The 16,492-nt window shown below is 36.7% G+C and overlaps 1 protein-coding gene across 3 annotated transcripts in view; it reads left to right on the top strand.

Annotated features, from left to right (window-relative positions):
* LOC115219336 (enolase 4-like) overlaps positions 1 to 16,492 on the top strand; it is a 179,093-nt gene that overhangs the window by 31,652 nt on the left and 130,949 nt on the right. The gene's annotated exons all lie outside the window — the stretch shown is intronic.

The following is a 16,492-nucleotide window of genomic DNA, read 5'->3' as shown; positions in this document are numbered from 1 at the left end:
TAATTTCTTGTTTACTTTTTTTTCTTTTATTTTTGTCTCCAGTCAAAATTTTCACATTCAATATTTTCAAGTTTGTTTACGTATTTTCTGGGCCTTGTTTATATAACATCATTTGCTAATAATATATAATTCAAAATGAGAATGCTGTGTATTTTGTATGTTTATGTTTGAATGATCCGAGATGCTTTATGTAGATTCAGTATTGTTCAGTTGAAATGGTGGGTTTATATTTTTATTAAGAAGTTTAAATACATAGGCGCAGGAGTGGCTGTGTGGTAAGTAGCTTGTTTACGAACCACATGGTTCCGGGTTCAGTCCCACTGCGTGGCACCTTGGGCAAGTGTCTTCTACTATAGCCTCGGGCCGACCAAAGCCTTGTGAGTGGATTTGGTAGACGGAAACTGAAAGAAGCCCGTCATATATATGTATATATATATATATATATATATGTGTGTGTGTGTCTGTGTTTGTCCCCTCCCAATGTCGCTTGGCAACCGATGCTGGTGTGTTTATGTCCCCGTTACTTAGCAGTTCGGCAAAGAGACCGATAGAATAAGTACTGGGCTTACAAAAGAATAAGACCCGGGGTCAAGTTGCTCAACTAAAGGTGGTGCTCCAGCATGGCCACAGTAAATGACTGAAACAAGTAGAAGAGTAAAAGAGTACAAAGAGACTATTTGAAGTGAAGTTTCTCTTTTAATTTGACCCTTATTCTATACTCATTATCTGAAATTTTATGTATTTTTAACATTGTCTTCTTTGGTTTTAACCCTAGGTCAGCCTTGGTTTAACCAACCCATGAACAAATGTGTTTCACCTTTTTTGTATATCTACAATTGCACTGTTCAGTGTTTTCTTACCTTTTAAAGGTTTTAAAAAAGTTTATATAAGTAACAGAGGCTGTATTAATACTGAAAGGTAATATTTATCTCTGCTTAAACATGGATCTTCTGTTAGAACAAACTATACTGTGATAGATACCATGAGAGAAAATCTCATATAGGCTTTTGGTGCAAAATACATGCTTGTTTATATTGCTAGCAGGGAGATAAGTCTCCACCATCTTCAGTGCTAAGACCACTAGATCACATGATTTCAACTTTCCTTGGTCTTGTCAATGATGACCACTTGACCACTAGAGATAGCAGCAACTCATCTCCTTGCCAGCGACATATAGAAAAAACATTACCAGAACAGGTGCTGGTGTTGTGGTCGCCATGATAGATCGTCAGCCACTACATACATTTTTTTTCTCTCCTTTTTTTCTTTCCTTGTTTCTCTCCTTGTTTTTTCTGTGTCCCTTTCTGTAGAAGAGCGTAGGCTCGAAACATTAAAGACTTTTTTCTATTCCTGAGCATTATACTAATACATCTGTTTGTTTTGTACATCACTTGTCTTCATCTTTTGTTTTTTTTGTAAACTCTCCTTATATATATATATATATATATGTATATATATATATAAATTTTAAAGGTTTAATGTCGTTTGAGGGTGATTTTGCTGTTGTTTTACCTGGTAGTTTGACTGATTTTGTAGAGCTTACCTTCTCTTTCATTGGCTTGTATTGCTTTCTTTTAAAACATATAGTAATGCTATGACATGTATGATTTAGTATATATGTAAATATATTGTTAACCAGGTGGACAGAATTTGTACTCAGAATGTAAAGACAGACGAACTACTGCTAAGCATTTTGCCCAGCATGCTACTGTTTCTAGAATAAGAATAAGAATATGATGGAGGAAGTTCAGAGAGCTATTACCTCTGTTGGCAACAAAAGAGCTCTCTCTCAGAGTGAATGGTAGATTGTATGATGCTTGTGTACAAACGGCTAAATTCCATGGTAGTGAGATATGGGCTCTGAATGTGGAGGGCATGTGTAGACTGGAGAGGAATGAAGGTAGTATGCTCCATTGGATTTGCAACATCAGTGTGCATGACCGACAAAGTGTAACTGGTTTGGGCGAAAAGTTAGACATAAGAGGAATTAAATGTGGCATGCAGGAGAGGAGAATGCATTGGTTTGGACATGTGATGCGTATAAATGAAGACAGCTGTATACAGAAGTATCTATCATTGAAAGTGGATGGTACCTGTGGAAGAGGGAGACCTTGGAAGACATGGGATGAAGTGGTGAGGACTGATCTCAGGATGTTAGGGCTCACAGAGGAAATAACAATGGACTAAGATGTTTGGCAATATAAGGTTTTAGAGAAGACCCACCCACGTCAGTGTCAAACTGAGTGCTAGAAGTGTTGTGTCCCACCCACAAGTAACAAACTTTCCTCACACCCTACCCCCAAAAACTGAACTACATCTCCTCTTCTAAACTGCATTTTTCTCTTCCTCACATTTTCTCTTCATACACTATGAGTGTCAACCACCTTCCTACCTTGCTCTCACTGCCCTTCTCACTGTATCACTCCTTTCCCTTACTCCATCTTTATACGCAGGTTTCGCCAGTCACTGCAATCCCCATTCCCTACTCGTGCCTTCTTGGTAATACTTGGCTGCTGCATATATTATGACCTCCGTACCTTGAGGGCATGCCCTGGCAATTGCCACCATTTATCCCTCTCTTCCTTACTTTACCATCACATCTGTGCTCTGATCCTTGTTACTTGTGTGTATACCCTGGCACTTCATCACCATCTCTCTCCTGTTGTTTCCCATTCTCTCTCTCTCTCTCTCTCTCTCTCTCTGTTTCTCTTACTCTTCCTTCTGGCTAGGTAGCCATGTATCTCCTCTGCAGTAGTACACCTGTTTTTACACTCATTCTTGATCACTCACCCTCTCCTTCTTTTGTTTTCCCCCTCTGGCTAGGTAACCAAGTATCTCCTTTACATCAGCACACCTGTTTCTGTCCTCTTTCTTGTACCTCTCCCCTCTCTCTTCTTTTCACTCTCTTTCCCTATCTTTCTCTCTCCTTCCCCCCCTCTCTCTGGGTAACCATGTACCTCTTCTATAGCAAGATACCTATTTATGCCTCTCTATTTTTCTGTCACATTCTAACGTTTCATCATCTGACACAAGATGTCCTCCTCCAAAATCCCCCACCCCTCTCAAAATACCTTGTCTTGCAAGTTACTTGGTGACAATGTTGGTACTGGTTCCATGTAAAAAGCATCCAGTCCACACTGTAAAGTGGTTGGCATTTGGAAGAGTATCCAGCTGTAAAAACCCTGCCAAAACAGACACAATAGCCTTGGGTAGTCTTCTACCTGGCTGGCTCCTATATACCATCCTACTTATGCATGCGTGGAAGATGGATGTTAAACAATGATGATGATGTTACATGCACACACACAAGCACACACACAAGCACATACACGCACATCATAACTATCATTTAATGTCCGTTTTCTATGCTGGTATGGATTGGATGGTTTGACTATAGCAAGGCCAGCGGCCACACCAGGGTCCATTGTCTGTTCTGGAATGGTTTCTATGGTTGGATGCTTTTTCTAAGACCAACCACTGCATAAAGTGTACTTGGTGCTTTTTATGTGACACCGGCACCCGTGCTTTTAATGTAACACCAGCACCAGTGCTTTTTATATAGTACCAGTACTTTTTATGTGGCACCAGCACCAGTATCAATTCTACTGTGACAGATGGGTCTTCTTGAGTACAGCAAGGTGCCAGATATATTGGTCTTTTGTCATCTCCTTTGTATGACTGTGTTTTGAGATCGCCTTCATGACTTTGTCGCATATATGAACATACACAAATAGTAGACAACTCTTATTGTCCAAATCCATACTCAAAAACATTCTAACTGGGACTACCCTAACAGCACATCCATACAAACATAAACATCTACTTCTGTGAAGACACAAAGATATACATGCACTCATCTACATACAAATGCACATTCACTCATGCATCACACACCTACACACTCACAATCTTTCTTTTTTTTCCTCTTGTTTTTTTAAAAATTTTGCTGTTTTCAGTTTGTCTATCTGTATGTCTGTTTGTCAGGGTTTTATTAAGACAAACTGAGTCAAATAACTATGCTCTGTGAAAAAAGGTGTCTTTCAGGGAAAGAACATATAAACCCAGAATCCAGTGACTGCGAATGTGACACCATCCTTCCACACATTTTACAACACTGACAATGATCATTCATCCCCCTCACACCAGCCAGTCATTAAAACTCAACTATTATCTCCTGATGATGCAATCAGATTTCTGTGGCCTACTTATACCTAGAAAAGACAGCAAAGGAAACTTTACAATTAGAGAATAGCATATTTTCTTGAAAACCGATCCAAGAATTAATTGTTATATTATTACCATTGTAAATAACAGTGCGGCATCTTAGACCTCTTATACATGAGTCGATGGCAACCATGCAGAAATGAATGAAAACTGGAGGAGAAATTACATTACACCTGACAGCAACCATTCTCATTCTCTTTGGCTGTCAGTTCCACCCTGGCTCCCATTGAAGTAATGATGGTTCACTAGTTGCATGTTTATAATTTCAGCTTTTCACTTTCTCATTATCTTCTCTCTCTGTCTCTCTCTGTCTCTCTCTGTCTCTCTCTCCATATATATATATATATATATATATATAACACTAAATCATATCTCCATCTTTTTTTGTTGTTTAGTTTCACTCTTTCAATCAGGTTTTATAAACATAGAGAGAGGAAGCAGTGGCTCTGGTGAGAAAGTTAGAAGATAGAAAAAGAATGTTTTTAAATAAGAGGTAGATTAGATAGATACATAGAGAGGTGAGAAATAAACAGAGTGAGTGGGGAAAGTCAGTAGCAAATGAGACAAGTAGTCATGTGAGCAAATAATGAAATATAAGGAGAGAGAGAGAGAGAGATGAGTGAAAGTCTGAGAGAAGAAGATATAGTTTAGGAAAAGAGTTGTGGAAAGTAGAAAGCTAGTTCTGTACAATAGAATGGTAGAATTAGAGAAGTAATATGATAATGTTTGTGTATATGGGGAAGAGGCAAAATGCTGGGATATGGAAGGAAGATGTAAAGGCAGATTTTCAGTGTGACAAAAAAAAAAGAGGGAAGTGTCTGTCTGTCTGCCTGTCTGAACGTCTGTCCAACTGTGTATCTGTCTGTCTATGTCCAAAGAGAGTTAGAGAGAGAGAGAGAGAGAGAGAGAGAGAGAGGAAATTAAGAAATAAAGTGAGTCAGAATAATAAGAAAAGTGGAAGTAAATATAAAATAAAATGAATGTAAAAATGAAACAAAAGGAGAAAATGAGATAAGACTTAAAGCAAGAACATTTAGAATTACTAAAAAGGGAGACATCTAGTTCTTGTGATGAGTATCCTGCTAGTATATAGATATACATGTGTGTATACTCTTGCCTCGACATCACACGATGGCTGTAAATAAGCATCACCATCTTACAAGTGATCTTGTTCATTTTTAGTCTTCCATGAGAAACTTGTCTGACTATGGGAAAATATTACCTTGCTTGGACACAGGTGAGGATTGGTGACAGGAAGGGTACCTGGCCATTGAAAATCTGCCTCAGTAGTTTCTGTCTGATCCATGCAAACATGGAAAAGTGGATGCCAAAATGATGATGGTGATGATATAGTTAATTTATTCATCCATTCATTTATTTAACATCCATTTTCCATGCTAGCACCGATTGGACAGGGACTTGGTTGAAGTAGCATTTTATGGTTGGATGCCCTCTCTTTGATTCAAATTTACTAGTCTGAATCATAAAGTTAATACAAATATTTAATTTCCCTAATATGCATTCTTTTATACTTTAGGCACAAGGCCTGACGTTTTGGGGGAGGGGGCCAGTCGATTAGATCGACCCCAGTACACAACTGGTACTTAATTTATCGACCCTGAAAGGATGAAAGGCAAAGTCGACCTCAGCGGAATTTGAACTCAGAATGTAAAGACAAACAAAATACTGCTAAGCATCTTGCCTGGTGTGCTAATGTTTCTGCTAGCTCGCTGCTTTATCCCTAATATGTATTAAGTGTTGTATGTATGTAGGTAGGCAGGTAGATGTGCAGGCAGATGGGTTGGTTGGTTGGTTGGTTCAGGCAGGTATGTGTGTATAAATGAGGGCAAGTAATTAATTATCCACAGTGCACACCACAATGCACTTATAACTGTTTTCCTGTTGGTGGGAAAATTATTTATGCAAGCATTATTATACATGGTTTTCTTTCAGTCACTACAGTTCAGGTTTGAATTTAAGTTGTTATTATTGCACTCACCATAATCAATTAATTTTCTGTTTATTCAAAAGAAGAGTAGTAATCCATTTTCTGTGTTACTGAAAGTGTATCTGCAGATGAAATGCATTGAAGGTTTTCACCACAATATGGGAAGAGTTTGTTGCTAATTGAATTTCTATGATTAGATTGAAAACTTCAAAATGGGTTGCATATGTGTCACATACTGAGAAGGAGACTTGCTTGATTATTTTTCTGTGCTGATCACTGCACTGAATGAGTCTGATTCATGGTCCTGAAATGACAAATAATCTACAAATTAATCATGATTCTGTCTATGAAATCCTCCACTACAAGCTTGACCATGGTATATGTAAAAATAATGGCTGTAGGTGTGTTAAGAAGCTTGCTTCCCAACTACATGGTTCTGGACTCAGTCTCACTATGTGGCACCTTGGGCAAATATTTTCTACTATGGCCTCAGGCCAACTAAAAACCTTGTGAGTGGATTTGGTAGATGTGTGGATTTGGTAGATGTGTGGATGTGAATGTGTGAGTTTAGAGGGATATATTATCTGGGTGGATATCGGGGTACCTCTCAGTTGTGTCCCAGGTTAAGGCTACTAAGAGTTGTCACTCACACTCTAAATTCCTCCAGTGGATGATTCAGTGTTCACTTCACGGGATGGTAATATTATCTGGAGTGTATATTAGCAATAATTATATCTCTGAGTAAAACTACCAATAGAAGAGAATATGACGAAAGACTGCGTGTACTCCATCCCATGCAGATGTGGTAGGTTATATAAAGGCGAAATATCCCGCGCCCTCAAAATAAGGCTAGACGAAAAGCTGTGACACAAGAAATATTGATAAATCAGGTATAGCTGATCATGTATTGAAAAATGGAGACCACCTCCCCCTGTGGGATGAAGTTAAAGTAATAGATATGTTTCTTTATTAGCCACACAGGGCTGCACACAGACAGAACAAATTACAAGGTAGAGCTTTTCTTTTGGGGTAAAAAAGAGGCGGTTGGTTTTCGATCAAAAGGGATCGTAAAAGGAAAGAAAGAGGACAAAAAAGGGGAGGATTTTAAAAAAAGGGGGGGAGAGGAAAAAAAGAAAAGGGGAGAGGAAAAAAAAATTGATCAATAGGGATCGTAATCACAGAAATGTCAATATGAAGTGTAAAGGGGAGGACAGGTGAGGTTTACCCGTGGAAAGAAAAGCCTACGGAAAAGACCACGGTAACCTCGGTCAATGAAGCCACATGTTATATTTCTTTTTTTTTTTTTTGCAACACTTCTCTGTGTGTGTGTAAAATTGATAAATATAATTTACAATAAATATTTAATTTCATTTTCATTAAAATACTGGTGAATTCAGAGCTCAATACAGTTCACCGCCTCTGACTGTCAGTCACTGTCCCTCCATTTGTTGTCTTATTCTTCTTTCCCTAGCCATCTTCAGAGCAAAATCTTTAAATTCTGCTTGCTTTAGTATCTCTCACTGCCACTCACTCCCACTTTGTCTGTTGTTTTACTCTTCTTTCCCTACAGTGTACAATGTGACCAACAGGGACACACTTAGTGTTTTATTATAGTAATAGATAAATATTACACACACACTTAGTATTGGGAATGTTGGAAAGTACAATGCCTCACAATAAGAAGTTTCATGCTCAATGAGATAAAGTACTCATCTCTAAGGCATTGAACTTTATATGTGTGTGTGCATTATATATGCACATATATATGCATGCATATTCTTTTATTTGTTTCAGTCATTTGACTGTGGCCATGCTGAAGCACCACGTTATAAATATGTATAATGTATATGTATATATACACGATATATATACACATAAATATGCACACATACAAACACAAATATATTGGTATAGATTCATGTATATGCTTATGTATGTGTATGTGTGTATATACTTATGTATGTGTGTATACATGTATGTGCAAATATATTATATGTCTGTCTGCATGTGTGTGTATGCTGGGCAATATATGTAAGTGTGTGTATGTGTTTGCTTCAATTAGTGGCTTCACATATTTTTCTGACACACTGCTGGAAATATCTACTAATACTTGTTAGTTCTTGAAAGATGTGAGTATTTTTGCACGTAGAGCTTCAAAGCTTCTCAAATAGGCTGGCATCATTGAAAATTCCCTGCAACCTTTTTTTATAATTGATTTACTGTTAGAGTAGTGTGAGTGGTAACTTGCCAGAGTGAAGGAGCAAGTCCTGTGAACTACTTTGTACTTTATTGGTGATGGCCATGATAAATAGCTACACACACACACACACACACAACATAAACACATGGTGTGAGAGAGAGAGAGAGAGAGTGAAAGAGATAGAGAGAGGGAGAGAGAGAGAGACAGGTGGGGTTGTAAGTTTATTGTCATTAGAGCTTGATCCAACTCCAGTTTTTTTATTAGATACTATTTCAAAACATTTCAAAAATCACTACCACCATCACCATTGTTACTGGTTATTGACAACAATAATAATAACGATAGTGATGATGATGATGATGATGATCCCATTACCACCATTAACAGCAGCAATAACAACAACAAGATACTGAAATGGAAGAGTGATCTTGGGTGGAACACTTCTGATTACACTGTGTAACAAAGTTTTAATTTTATTGTTTTGTCTTTGGTCAGTAAGTGTTATTTCCTATTTGCTTCTATCTAAAAATCAAAGGAGATGACTACTATTCCCTTCAAATTTTGCTTTTGTGTCCCGGACATCAATGTTTTGAAACTGACCAATTTTCCATTTCATTTCAGACAGATTCAGCACTGAGTTGCTGAAGCAGAAACATTATAGCAAATATTCTGCTCAATACCACAGATTTGCTTGCCAGTTGCTTGACCTTTAGCACTTGATCATGTCTCTTAGTGGCTGACAATATGTTCAGTTCTGATTGTAAATAGTGGGGGAGCATCATAGCCATGTGTTGAAAGGGATTTTTTGGTGTTTGAATAAATGTAACAAAAGCAAAGTTTGAAGAAAATATTAGCTATTTTTCATACTTTCTAGCAGTAAGCAAATAGGAAATAACAGTGACTACCCATGTACCTAATGTACATAATGAACATGCAAACACACCAACACTCATATACAAAATGTTATGTTGTGATGGTGGTAGTGGTGGTATAAAATGTCCTTTACTATAGTTGACTATAAAAAGTTATATTGTTTTAATCCAAATGAAAATAAAAATTACATGTTGACACTAGCATGGTCTAATACTATTATCTTGTAAAATTTGATTTGATTTGGTCGAACCATTTGAGAATATATAGGAAACAAACAGATAGAGAGACAAAGAATTTTATATAGAGAGAGAGTTTGGTGAATGCTGCCATAATCCTTGCCTTCAGTTCATCTTTGGTGTTACAAAGAATTTTGTTGCTCTCTTGCTCAACTACGCCCCACACATTATCAAGGGGGTTGCAGTCTGGGGAGTTAGGTGGCCAGATGTTAGGGGTGATGTGGTCGCAGAAATTATCTGACAGCCATGATTGGGTTCTTCTGCTTATGTGGTATGGTGCAGAGTCCTGTTGCCAGACAAAGGGTCTTCCAGCAGCCACCCTTTTAACCCTGGGCAGTACCACCTCCTCCAGGCACTTGCTGTGGGCCTCTGTGTTGAATGAGGCCATGTGGGAAGAGGCCATGTGGGAAGAAGAACAGAGGCATAACATTGCTATCACTAGCGATCACTCCAAACACCATGATGTTGACTGGATGTTTGATTTTTATCACTCTCGGTACATTTCCTCAGATTGACACTCAAACACTCTGAAATGTTTGGAGCTTCTGGCATGAATGCCAAGCAGCACAGCATGTCCTTTCCAAATTTCTGGCTGAGGAATTGTGTCATGGGGCTGTTTTTCTTACAGATGGTACCTAACTGACCTTACCATACTGTTAGTTGACAAAATCAAAAACAAACAATGCAGTTGTGGGAAATTAAAAATATAAAATGGTGACAATTTACCCATCGCACCCTGTGTATATATATATATATATATATATATATCTGTTGTTGTTGTTGTTGTTGTTGTGTGTGTGTGTGTGTGTATACCTAAATAGGGTGGGTCAAAAGTCATGCACAAAATAAGTCCAGTACACTCTGGAATTGTCAAAGATGTTTCAATTTTTCTGCATAAAATAATGATGAATGCACATGTAATTCTACTTGATGAACAAAATAAATAATAATAATAATAATAATAAATGTAATATAAATAAAACAGCAAATGTTTTGATGCATAACTTTTGGCTCACCCAGTATCTGTGTGAGTGTGTGTATATTTTTGACTTATTGTCTTGTTATTGTAAAGCTGTAAAATGGTTGTCACTGTCATACATGCAGGGTCAGTCATTTCCATACTCTATAAGAACATGTCTGGCCATGGGGAATATTACCTGGCTTGGAAGCAGGTGAGGGTTGGCGACAAGAATGATGTCTGGCCATAGGAAACGTACCTCAATAAACTCTATCTGACCCATGCAAGCATGGAAAAGTGGACGTTAATATGATGCTGATGATGGTGATTTATTGTTTATCACTTACTGAAAATGTCTTCCAATGTTAACAAGAACAAATCAGTTTGGGAAAGGCACGAAAGAGAGACTACATAAAGTAATCATTGAGTCTCTGGAATTAACTTGCCATTAAGGAAGAGACTGTTTTTTCCTAGAGACAAGAGGACAGCTATGAACATGTGCTTTTACTTCAATAGGTATCATCAGCATGGCAGTTGTCCTATCTTGACTCCTGCCAGACATAAGATACGTATACAAAGAACTGAGAACATTTATTGCTTAGAGTAATTTGCATAATTAGAATGAGAATGAGCTAATAGAAACAATTTAGAGTGGTCTATGGCATGAATTTGGACAACAAAAACATTCTTTTGTCTTCAGGAAAAAGACTCTTTTCCTTAACCCTTTAGCATTTAAATTAGTTATATCTGGCCAAAATATTCTTCCTGTTTTACATTAAGACTTGCCTTTCACACTTACCCTTCAATGTCAGTGTAAAAATAAACAGTCACATTATCGAAATCTCAAACTTGTGAGATAATGCATGCTTAATCAAAATTGTTGATTACTTGAGATTATCTCCAATCTCCTGCAGAGTCACTGGTAATTGCTACTAGGTGTTTGTTTACCTTCTCTTGAAGCAAAAACAATTTCAATAAATCAAGAATTTATTTTGTATTTAGTTTGGTTGTCCAAATTCATACCACTGGATACTGTGTTATTTCTTTCAGCTAATTTTTGTTTTATATAACACACAAACTCACACATACACAAATATGCATATGTACATATGTAGAGACACACAAAGATATATATGTGCATACATACACACACACACACACACACTCTCTCTCTCTCATTCATTCATACATTCATTAATTCATTCATGTTAACTGTTTGACTCAGAATCACATTACTTAAAAGCTGTACAGAAGTGACGAAAACTGCTAACACAAATAAATATAAACTCTAGGAAACATGTTGGGTGCTCTTTCTTTTTGTTTGTACACCTGTCTTTTTTATCTCTCTGTATGCCAACCAGATTGTGTGTATGTGTGTGTGTGTACACGTGCGCGGGTGCGCTTGTGTGTGTGTGTGTGTGAATATTGAAAGCTCATCTATTATGGCCATATTCAAAGAAGCTGAGGTCTGGAAAGCATTATCATGGAAAGAAGAGTATAAAGTAGTTGATCAAGAAGCAGACCAAAAAAATGCAGTGGATGGACAATGTCACAAGATGGCTGGGCAAGAATGGCAAGGCAGCTGGAGAAATCGCTCTTAATCAGGAAGACTTCCATTGTAGTGTATTCAATGTGCTACAGGGCATGTGATATATGACGATGACAAGTATGTGAATTATGAGCTATATTCTTTCTCTAAGTATCCAAGTTGAACCATCCATTGATGGTGAAGTGATCCATATATTGTCACTCCAGTAATAATTGATATAAAACTGAAACTGTATTTTGGAATCTTGATTTACAAACTCCTCATAAATAGTTAATCCCCAGTTTCTGCATTGCCCACCAGATAAGGGATCAGGGGACCCTGTTGAAATGCTTTCTCCAAGTCCACAAAAGCCAAGTATAGGGGTTTATCTTTGGCTAGGTATTTCTCCTGCACTTGCCGTATCAGGAATATAGCATCAGTGGTGCTTCTACCTGGCACAAAACTGAACTGCATCTCATCTAAGCAGACTCTTTCCTTAATAAGTTGGGCTATGACCCTCTCTATGACCTTCATCACCTGATCCAGCAATTTGATACCCCTGTAGTTGTTTCTATCTAAAGCATTACCTTTATCCTTGTAGCAGTTGACTGTGGTACTGCTACGCCAGTCATAGGGTATGACTCCATCATGAACTTCCTGGTTTACAGTATGGGTGACTAGGGCATAGCCCACACCACCAGATGTTTTAAGCATTTCAGCAGTGATTCCTGATGGGCCGGGGGCTTTTCCTGTCTTCATACCCTTAATTGCTTTATCTACCAGGGTGCTGTCTATTCAGATAGCTGGTCCCTCTACTGGGTCAATATTTGGCAGGTTCTCCTCCTCCCATTCATTCTCCACGCTCAGTGGTCTTTCATAATAGCTTCTCCAAGCCTCTTTGTTTTCTGAATCATTAGAAGCAAGTGTACCATCATCCATGTGAACACATTTCTCTCCTGTGACATAACAATTTTCTGTCACACACTGTCTTGCAATCTGAAATACTTAAGTTCTTTGATCCTCATGTTGCTGGACATTGGCAAACTTCTTCTTCAGCTGGAGATGTCTTCCTGGGGCTTCAAACTACAGTAGCATCAACCCGTAAGGATTAGGTACCTTTAGGTGGCAAATATACTTCACAATGTCATGCAGCTACCGTTTATACCTTGGTCAGAGATTTCTGCATTAGATATACATATATATGTGTGTGTGTATGCATATATGTGTGTGTGTATGTATATATGTGTGTGTGTATGTATATTTGTGTGTGTTTGTGTGTATGCATATATGTGTGTGTATGCATATATATGTGTATGTGTGTGTACATGCATATATGTGTGTGTATTCATATGTGTGTGTGTATTCATGTGTGTGTGTGTCCCCGCAAGTGAATATATGTGTCTGTGTATTTATAAACTTTCATTGATAGATGTGTTTAGTCTTAAATCCACATTCCAATTCACTTGTTACTGATTTTCTTGGCTTTCTGTCAAAATTCTTATCATACACACACTGGCTTTGCCACTGTTATCCACTATTTCATTGTCGCTGTCTTATAGGCAAGCAACAAAGTTTCTAACACAGTAAACCAATCTATTTCTGATGAGGCAATAAATCTAAACTGTCAGATTCTTCAGATTTCTGTAGAATATTTACTTGATTCTTCTGATTCAATATATTTTTATGACCTTAGTCTTCATTGTTTCTTCTTTCAGTTAAGTGTTGAAGTGCATTTTTGTTGGTTTTTTTTTTTTCTTTTTTTACCATTGTTGATGATGTATTGTTTTCATATGAATTACATAACAGCTTTTCAGTAGAATATAAAGAAATGGTAGGTTACTGCTTACCAATTCTGCTGGTTATATTGATAAGAAACTCCTTATAGTTATTGGGTTAATGTGGCATTCTGTTAATTTATATTAATCTAATTATGATAAGTAATTATTTGTTTCATAAGCAATCTGGTGTAGACATATATAGTTATATAATGATAGAGTTATTGTCTCTGAAAGAAAAATAACAAGAAAGAAAATAAGCAAGTGTCTTAGCTCTTTTATCTATGATGCAGTGTCCTTCTCCCTGATGCAACTTCCCTCTCCATGCTGTACCACTGCCAACATCATTTTACCATATCATATTTAAAGGAAGTATTTATTTCTCAATAATTTGAAGCTTGTGGTAAAATTACTTGATAGTGTGCATAGCTCAGAGATCAGAGAGTTTGTCCAGGTTGAGTCACTACTTCTCTGCTTTGAGAGGTTACAGTTTCAATATTATGGACATGTGATTAGAATGTTGCAGGAAAGAATTGTAAGACAGATTCTTCAAGCTGAGCCAACTGACAGGAAACCTAGGGAATAGACTGAGAAAGAGATGGTTGGATAATATTTACAATCACGTTTACACTTGGGAATGATGCTGGAAAGTGTAATGACTGTTGTTTTTGATAGGATCCTACAGAGGAGGTACCTCAGGACTCTACCCCAACAACTCTCTCAGGAATAGTGGGTAGAAAAGATGAATGGTGTACATGAATAGCTAAGTCTGAAGCACAATGAAGTGTTAATTCATAGTTTTTCTGGCTTCTCTGCTGGTTGGCCCTAATCAGACTGATCCATGATTTAATATATACAGCCTATAACTGCTTTTTGTGGAGAATTTTTTCTCAGGAATTAAATCACAGAGGAGCCAGGGAGGTTTTTAAAAAGAAGTTTTTTTGCATGGGCATATTCCAAATGGGATTTTTAACTCCTTTTTCACTTAATATTAATCATATGATTGATAATTATTTAATAAATATTTATATTAAATTCTCATATAATTTTTGCTTCAAGAAACCATTCAAATTCTATGAGTAAGACCTGTCATATTTGTCTGAGTAATGTGCTCAATTATATTGAACTTGACTTAAACTGTTTTTGTAATCTATATAATAAAATAGAGCTGTGTGTGAATTTGCTTTTCATGCCAAAATGGCTGCACGAAGTACCTCCATAATTGGCATGTGTAAATGATTTCATTCCAGAAAAATAATAGGGTATTCAGTTTATTTTTTTCTTAAAAATTAATAATATTGCCTTATGTATATGATCCACTTCTTTCAAAAGGTTTTTCAATATCAACTTCCGATATGGATGTAGCAATGGAGAATTGTTCGTTTTCATTTGCAAATTCTCTCATTTTCTCTTTGAATGTTTTCATTTTAAAGTTTTAATTCACTATTTGAAAACAACTATGATAACTTACTGAAAGAAGTAAGAATCTTGGAAGGAGCCTTTTCGATAAAAAATTAAAAAAAATAATTGTAAAAATTTTCAGAGGAAAAGGAGTACGATTCAAGGGAGATTTGGCTGTTGTTTCTTGCACATCCCAAACCACTCTCCATTTTCACACTAGCATCTATTTATTGAAAAGCATCAATACATTACGGAGATGTACTTACATGGCAAGTGACTTGATCTGAGATTGTGTGCTGAAACAAAAACAATTGCAGTGTGGAAGATATTTGTAATGTTTTAACAACGCATAAAAACTGTTAGTTTCACTTCATTTAAATTTCTTTTGTATCAAAATATTTTTGTCACTTTGAAACTGCAACCTGTTCACTAACAAAACTTGGCCAAGTTTTGTCAATGACAAATATCTTCCATGTTGCAATTGTCATCAATACATTCAACAGTGAGAAAGAAATGATAATCATAATCCATTCTGTTTAAAAGGGATTTGTATTAAATTTCATTAAAAGCTATACATTTTCCTGAAAGTTGTGAGGGAAAAAAGTTGGATCGTGTGAATTTTCCAAAACTCTTCTCCCCACTCTCTCAGAAAAATTCTTTGCCATAAATCCCTATATACTCTGCATCCACAGCATATATATTTGTTGAAAATTTTGTTAAAAAGTATATATTTTTCTGGAAGTTATGAGGCAACAGTCAGGTGGGGGTACACAGCCGTAGTTATGCAGCTATATCTATGTATGTATGTATGTATCTATCTATCTAACAAGATTTCCAAGTTCAGTTTTGTAACTTCATTAGTTCTTTGGTATATTTGAAATTAACATTACTATCAAAAAATTTCAGTCAAAGGATTTAACCATAGACTCTGCACTTAGAGCTTGAACAAACCAGAAACTATGTTATTGATTGCAGGAGTGATAAAAAATTTGAAGAAGTACATGTTGATGCTTGTGAGGTAGCTGATGAGTTTGGTATGTGTGCAGAATTTGAAGCAAAGCCAGTGTGCATTAGAAGAAAGAAACAACAATTCTCATATGAAGGAAAAAATTGAACCTATCCAGGCTAGTAAACAAAGCTACAAAATAAATTTTTATTTCGCAATACTGGATACATCAATTAACTCAGTTTCAGAATGCTTTGAACAATTGAAACTGGTAAATTCCATCTTTGGCTTTCTGTACAATATAAATCTTTTTTAATTTAAAACTTCTCATCAAGTAATGGAATTTTGCATAAAACTTGAGTCTACCCTACAGTTTGGAGAGTCAAAGGATATTGTTGCTAAA

Source organism: Octopus sinensis, linkage group LG14 (genome assembly GCF_006345805.1).
Source record: "Octopus sinensis linkage group LG14, ASM634580v1, whole genome shotgun sequence".
In the NCBI taxonomy this organism is placed as follows: Eukaryota; Metazoa; Mollusca; class Cephalopoda; order Octopoda; family Octopodidae; genus Octopus; species Octopus sinensis.
This window is presented reverse-complemented; position numbering and strand designations above follow the sequence as displayed.